This window comes from Neofelis nebulosa, chromosome 13 (genome assembly GCF_028018385.1).
Source record: "Neofelis nebulosa isolate mNeoNeb1 chromosome 13, mNeoNeb1.pri, whole genome shotgun sequence".
In the NCBI taxonomy this organism is placed as follows: domain Eukaryota; kingdom Metazoa; phylum Chordata; class Mammalia; order Carnivora; family Felidae; genus Neofelis; species Neofelis nebulosa.
This window is the reverse complement of record NC_080794.1, coordinates 47348052-47355114: the sequence shown is the minus strand read 5'-3', so window position 1 is coordinate 47355114 and position 7063 is coordinate 47348052.

The following is a 7063-nucleotide window of genomic DNA, read 5'->3' as shown; positions in this document are numbered from 1 at the left end:
GCCAGACCTCCTTGATCCACAGGTAGCAAGAGTTAGGGATTCAGGACAAGAAGATAAATCAGTAGTCCCAGAGTATTGGGCTATTTTCAGGCCCAGTTAACCAGAACTCCTCTTGTTGAATTCCCTCAGGCTTGGCCCTTGGCTGGAAAATGCACGTTAAATTTCACAGGTATTTCTGCATCTTTCTGTCTCAAAATGCTAGGACAAGGCCAAGGTAGGCCATTCTACAAATCCTACATACAGATGAGGGGACTGGGGCTTTTTGTAGATCACCTAGTGTGCTGGAGGCAGAGCCAGGGTTTCCTGGGGCAAACATCTTGCCAGTGTGCTGAGAAAAACCAGCTTTCTGTGTCCTGTCTGCCTATCTCCTCATCACGTGGTTCTGGTGCCTTGACTTCTTTCTCCTCAGTTCACTCAGTCAACAGACTTGCACCGGAGAGGGATAGTGAAGGAATCCCCTCCTATGCTGTAGTGTGTGTGTGTGTGTGTGTGTGTGTGGTCACCCATATTATCTTGTGTAACCAACACAACTTCTGGTGTGATTGTCCCTGCTTTAGAAAGGAAGAAGTAAAGCACAGAGAGGGCAAGTCACTTGCCCAACCTCACACAGCCAGGGAAGGACAGGGCTTAGAGTCACATCCAGTTTCGGCTGGCTCCAAAAAAAGCTGAAACATTCTGTAACAGAGGAAGATGACCTTGAAGCTACTGATGCTTCAGCTCCGGGCCCCTTGCTCACATGTCCCTTCTGTAGCCTTAATTTTGTGTTTGTAGTTTACATATATATTTTTTTCCTTAAAGAGGCCACCCCCCCTCTTCAGTTATACAGTCTCAGATCTGCTAGAATGACTAGCTGTCCTGGTTTGCCTGGGACTGAGGGGGTTTCCAGGGATGTGGGACATTCAGTGGTAAAACTAAGAAGGTCTGGGATGAACTGGGACAAGCTGGTCACATTAGATCTGCCCTTGTCCTCAAAGCATTTGAGAACTTGGGAAAAGAACAGTTCCTCATGGAGGTTCTCACCATGGACCCTGATCTTGACCTTTAGTACGGAGGAATGGGAGGCTATGTGAAAGGCTCAGTTTATCATAGCTGGGAAGGGCTTGCCTGCTGTGAGACAGAGGGGTTGACCCTCACCTGCAGACCCTGGGCAGCCCCGGACACACGTCACCTTGTCTTCCACATGTCTATCACCCCTGCAGGGTGACGAGCTCCCTCTCTTCTAGAGCCTCCTCATCATGGCACCTGCTGTGAAATACCAAATCCATTTCATCTCAAGGTTAAGTCCTGACAGCATTTCCTCAGGTAGATGTACAGCAGCTGGTCCAGCTGTCAGTAAATGCGGATTCAGGTGTTAGCTGCCTTCCTGGGCATGCAAGTATGTTCTAGCTCTCTGCCAGCACACCAGCCCAGGCTTTTGTAACCTCTTTGCCCCCATCTGATATACCTGAATGGGCTAACCCATGGTGCCTTGTTTCCATGCACACATGTTTACACAGATGCCCCCCCAACCAAGTTCTGTTCCCATTTGCATACACATGCATGTGTACCCTGTATGTGTGAATCTATTCCCATCTCCTTGTATAAACACACATGCCCAGCACATGCACACCTACACCGAGAGAGGTTGGGCAAGCAGCTCTCCAGGCTCCTCCCAGGGCTGAGGGTGCAGTGAAGAGCAGTTATCTGCTATTCGGGTTTACCTTCCTAAGGACCCTGACCTAGGAGGGGGGAAAGGACTGGTCCTAGCACCCTGCTTCCACCCTAGCTGTCTGTGATAAGACCATCTTGCAGACTGACCTCTGCCCACCTATTGGGCATCCTGAGCTGTTCGGTCCTATTGCTGAATTCCAGAACAATGACTGTTCATGATAGGGAAGCCCTTGTCCAGGGCAGAATTTGGTACTGAGCATGAAGGCATAGGGCCCAGGGATCCTAGTAGGCCTGGATGTACTCTCTCTGGACATGACTGTGAGGCCCTATTTATCCCAGCCCAGGGGAGGTCCTGATGACTGTCCTCTGTGGTTGTGGGCCAGGGTGGACCCACCTGGCTGGAAGTCGGGAGTCCGTTCCCACCTGGCTGGAAGTCGGGAGTCCGTTCCCACAGCAGCGGGCTCTGGGGTTAGCAGGCTTGGGGAGCCCGGGACACCACCTACTCTGAAATGTGTCCCCTTCACTTGTCCCCTTGCTGTGTCCAGGCCATGTGTAAGATGGCTGTCTCTGTCTCCTCTGACATGGAGCTGGGATTCCTCCCCTGTCTGTCTAAGGCCCTGCCTGTCCCCCTAACTGAGGTACTATGCAGGAGTCTGGGGCTGTCATCTGTTCCCCAGTACCCATCTAGTTGGTACTAGTACCCACTGAATCAACCTCCTGGGTTGCAATGCTGGCTCTTGGTCACTGCGGCACCCACACAAGTGGGCAGAAGCTCTAACCCTGATGTTGCCTGTTTTTCACCCTGCAGTGCTCTCCTTTGCTATCCAGCCTGCCTCATGGTTGAGTCTAGGTAGATGACACAGCAATAATATCTTCTCCTCCGGAATGTTTTCCTTTTTTTTTTTCTGGCATCTTCTGCCCCCAGGCAGAATTGGTCCCTACTTGAGACCTTGACAGGATCCTTAAAAGACTTTAGTACTATAATCTGTCTGCTTTGGTGTCTCCCCCAGAGTGCTGTGAACCACTTAAGGAAGAGACCATTTCATGCATAGGTTTCTTCAGTATTTACACAGGACCAGTCACATAGAAGGTCCTCAATGGGTAGTTGTTGACCAGCTGAATGGATGAATGAATGAAGAGGTACCTGATGATGACATAAGTCTTGGTTCCTGGTCATGGTCAACAACTAATCCTCTTCATGCCTTGACATGTGCTTCCCCACTCCATCCATCCTTAAGTTGATAGACTGGAGTAGCCCGGGGGTATAAGCTGAAATGCCCGCTGAGCCAGGTGGCAGGCTGACTTGAACAAACAAAATGGCTGCATTTTGATGTGAAAGAGAACTTTTTTTTCTGTTTCGATATCTTGTAATTTGACACTTCCCACCTTTTGGTTCACACTTTGCAAATCCTGAGGGGCAGTGCAGTTTGACAGATTAAACAGCAGACGAGTCAAAGACTATTTCCAGAGATGGGGCTGTTGATAACAAGTCTGCCGGTTGCCTCTGGACCTGTCCGCCTGTTACACGGCTGCTAGTAAACAGACAAGGTGCAGCCACTGCTTGGGAGACCAGGTCAGAGCCCTGGACACATTCACACCCTAGAAGTTTTATGACGCGTCCAAGGCAGGGAAAATGGCTGCGGAGCCAGTCAGGGGAGTCATGTGTGGGATCCTGTGTGAACTAACCAGTTAGGGCATGGCCCTGTAAGGCTCCAGAAAGTGGTCTACTCTGGACAGTTTACCCAAAAATAAGCTCAGAGACGAATCAGCAGAATGGGTGAGTCCACAAGGCTGTAAAGTGCTTGTGGTGCCCAACTGGAGGTTCGATGATAGCTGGAGATGAAATGGGTCCAGGGGGACCTAATCTTGAGTGGGGTTGGGGAGCGGGGAGACACTTGGATCTGTCTAATGTGCTGGAAACAGACCTGTGACCACCATTTGGCTTCTATTTCAGAGCCAGGCGCTTCTCATTGTCTCATTTAGTCTCCCTAATAGCCCTCTGTGACAGCCTCATTTTACAGGTGGGGAATCTGGGGCTCTGAGAGGTCACCTGACCTCCCTAATGTCACACAACAGGCATATGACAGAACCCTCATTTGAACCCAAATCTGTGAAGCTTGTGCACTGTCAACGATACCACTTGTCCCACCTAGTCAGAGTGTGAGCCCCTTTAGTTGCCATGGGGACTGCACACTTTCTCTACTGACACTAGTGTAAACTGTCAATCAGTCTAGGTTCTTAAGGAGTCAAGTAAGGGCAAAATAAGAATTAAAGTTTTATAAATTGAAGTCCCTTGTGGATGTTTGGAATCCTCATGGGATCCCCAGTAGCCTTGAATCACCTTATTTGTCAGACTTTCCCTGAAGGCTCAGTCTACCCTTTGAGAGTGAAGTTCTTCCACCAAATTTAAAATCTCATGTTGCAACTTCTGGAGGTGACATCCCACAGGTGAGTGGGAAGGAAAGAGTTTGGCCTTTGGCCAGCCTCTAGCTCTGCACAGGAATCTCTGGGAACCAGTCTCAGGCTTTCCCTTACTTCCCCTTACTTTCCAGAGTCAGGGAGGGTGGGAACAGAGTCCTCAGCTCCCTTTTGTGCCTCCCACCTTTGGTCTGGGCTGCTCTGAGGGGCTGGCATCCCTGGAAGGTCCCATGGGGTCACTGCCCTACCTACCCAAGGCTGGTCTCCTGCACGCCAGTGGCTCAGAGCCATGGGCACTGCATTCCTGCCCCACAGAGACAGCCTCCTCTTTCCCCCAACATTCTGCTGTGTCCTTTTAATTGTGTACATTAAGTGACTGGTCTTTCCTACCTGAAAAAGAAGCTGAGGCTCCTGGCATTTGTGCTTTCCTGAGCAGAAGGCTAGACTTGGTTCAGTGGCCAGACACATGGCCTCTGAATTGTTTTTGCTGTTGACTTTCAAGTACATGTGTTTAGTTATATGTCAGTGTTTTCTTTACCGTGTGTGTGTGTGTGTGTGTGTGTGTGTGTGTGTGTGTTAGGGGGCAGGAGTTTGGTGGTGATGGAGAGGGGTAGGATTGGGAACAAGGATGTTGAATGGTCAGCTGTCACAGTGCTAGTAGCTGAGTGGTTCACCTCGCCAAGGGCGTTCCCAGTGAGGGTCTGACACAGCACAGGAATGTTCACCGTGGACTTGTCTCCATAGCCCCAGCTACCGAGTCTATAAGGCCACACCACTGCTGCTCAGAAACCCCTCAAATTCCTCTTCTGTGCCTTGCCCTCGGCCCTGCCTTAGTTCCGGCTCATTCCACCTCCTCCTAATAGCCCTTCCTCCCTGCATTCCCTGCAGGGGAAACCCTCAAGTCTTCTGCCTGGCCTTCGCTGCTCCTCTTCTTCATCCAGACACACACACACATGCATGCACGCATGCACACATATGCTTGCACGCTCACACACATATCCCTTCTCCAGCTGGAATGCTCCCATAATTCAGCCCAGGCATCAGCTCATCTTTTCCCTCCTGTGCCCGGACCTCTGTTTATGCCCCGGGGCTCACACCCTGCTGCTTCTCAGCCCTCAAGGACTGCATTTGTTCATGTCTGAGCCTCAGAAGCTGGCGTGATGGGACGACTGCCTACCCTGGGAACGGGTGAGTGAGTGAAGGGACCAGCCCATGAATGCAGCCTCTGTATGGAATTGAAAGGTCTGGCCTAGGACAAGGTAAGGACTCTGGCTTGCCCTGGGACCACTGTCCCCAGAGCCCTGTGCCAGAGAACTCCTACCCATCGATCCTAGAAGCTGTGGGCCTGGCGCTTTCAGACACAGACTGTGGGGTGGCATGGGGAGGGCTTCTCACCTTCCTGGGAGAATCAGATTAGAAGGGAGCTTTACCGGAGAGATGAGCCTCTTAGACCTGGCCATCTGTTCCTTCTGAGTCACAAACCCGGTTCATTGTGGGTAGAAGCATAGCCCCCAGTGAGGACAGGGAAGGCAGGGACTTCCCTGAACCATTTTCCTCTGTGTGCCATGCCCTCTGTGGGTACTTTCCATCACCCACCGTGCCCTTTCAGTCCTCTGGATGGGTGCTGGGGTCTCCATTTTACAGAAAAGGGAACCAACTTGCCCAGGTCACACAGACAGTTCTGGGTAGGCCTGGGGTTTGAGTCCTGGTGTTTCAGACCAAGAGCGTTGTTATTGTCAGTAGTCCTCACCCCTCTTCTTCTAGTTAGATTTTCTCATGATGAAGGAGTGGCCTTCAGGAGAGGCTTTGGGGCACGGGTTTCCTCTAGCAGAAAGCTGTGGCTCAGGCCCAATCACTGACTTCTTTTTTTTTTTTTTTTTTTTTTAACGTTTATTTATTTATTTTGAGAAAGAGAGTGCATGTGAGCAGGGGAGGGGCAGAGAGAGAGAGAATCCCAAGCAGGCTGCACACTGACAGAGCAGAGCCTGATTCTGGGCTCAATCTCATGAACCATGAGATCATGATATGAGCTGAAACCAAGAGTGGATGCTTAACCAACTGAGCCACATGGGGACACCAATCACTGACTTTTCTTTTTGTCGTTGTTGTTGCTTTAAATGTTTGTTTATTTTTGAGAGAGAGAAAGAGAGAGAGGGAGAGGGGCAGAAGAGAGGGAGACAGAAGATCCGAAGCAGGCCCCGGTGCTGATAGCAGAGAGCTCAATGCGGGGCTCCAACTCACAAACACTGAGATCATGACCTGAGCCCAAGTCGGACGCTTAACCGACTGAGCCACCCAGTGCCTCCCAATTACTAACTTTCTTAAACATGGATGTTGCATGTGCATTTTGTGTATTTATTTATTTATTTATTTATTTATTTATTTATTTATTTAGGGTTTTTTGTTTGTTTTGTTTCAATGTTCTTTCCAGCAGATTCACATCAGGAAGTTAGGAAGGGGTTCCTTCAGAGGCCATCGGATGTGGGACGGTTAGGGGCTGTGTGTACCTCAGGATGCAGTCTTGGTCACTGCTCTTGGGGACCTGTTACCTGCTCCCTAGCAGGATCAGAATTGTCTGAGTTTGTAGCTGTCAAAAGTCACAGTGGAATCTTGACTGTCAACACTGTAGAGGCCAGGAGGGGACTGAGACCAGGTGGGCTGAGCCTGAATAACTCGGAAAGTGGGGGGCATGAGTGGGACTAGCATCTAGAATTCCGGAACTTTCTCAAGGCCCTTGCTGACCAAGGTGAAGCCCCACAACATCCCAGCTCACTGCCGGGAAGGTTGAAAAGCATAGTGAAACCCATTGGTGCCAGTGACTGATGGTCTTCCTTAGAGGGTTTTTCGGTCTCTGAACTTTACATCTCTGAAGCCAACATGCACCCAGAGAGGCTAAGTTACTTGTCCAAGGCCACACAGCAAGACAGGCATTCCAGCGTTTTGACCCTTGTATCCAGGTTGTGGTTTTCAGAAAATTCTGGTTCAGGCTTTTCTA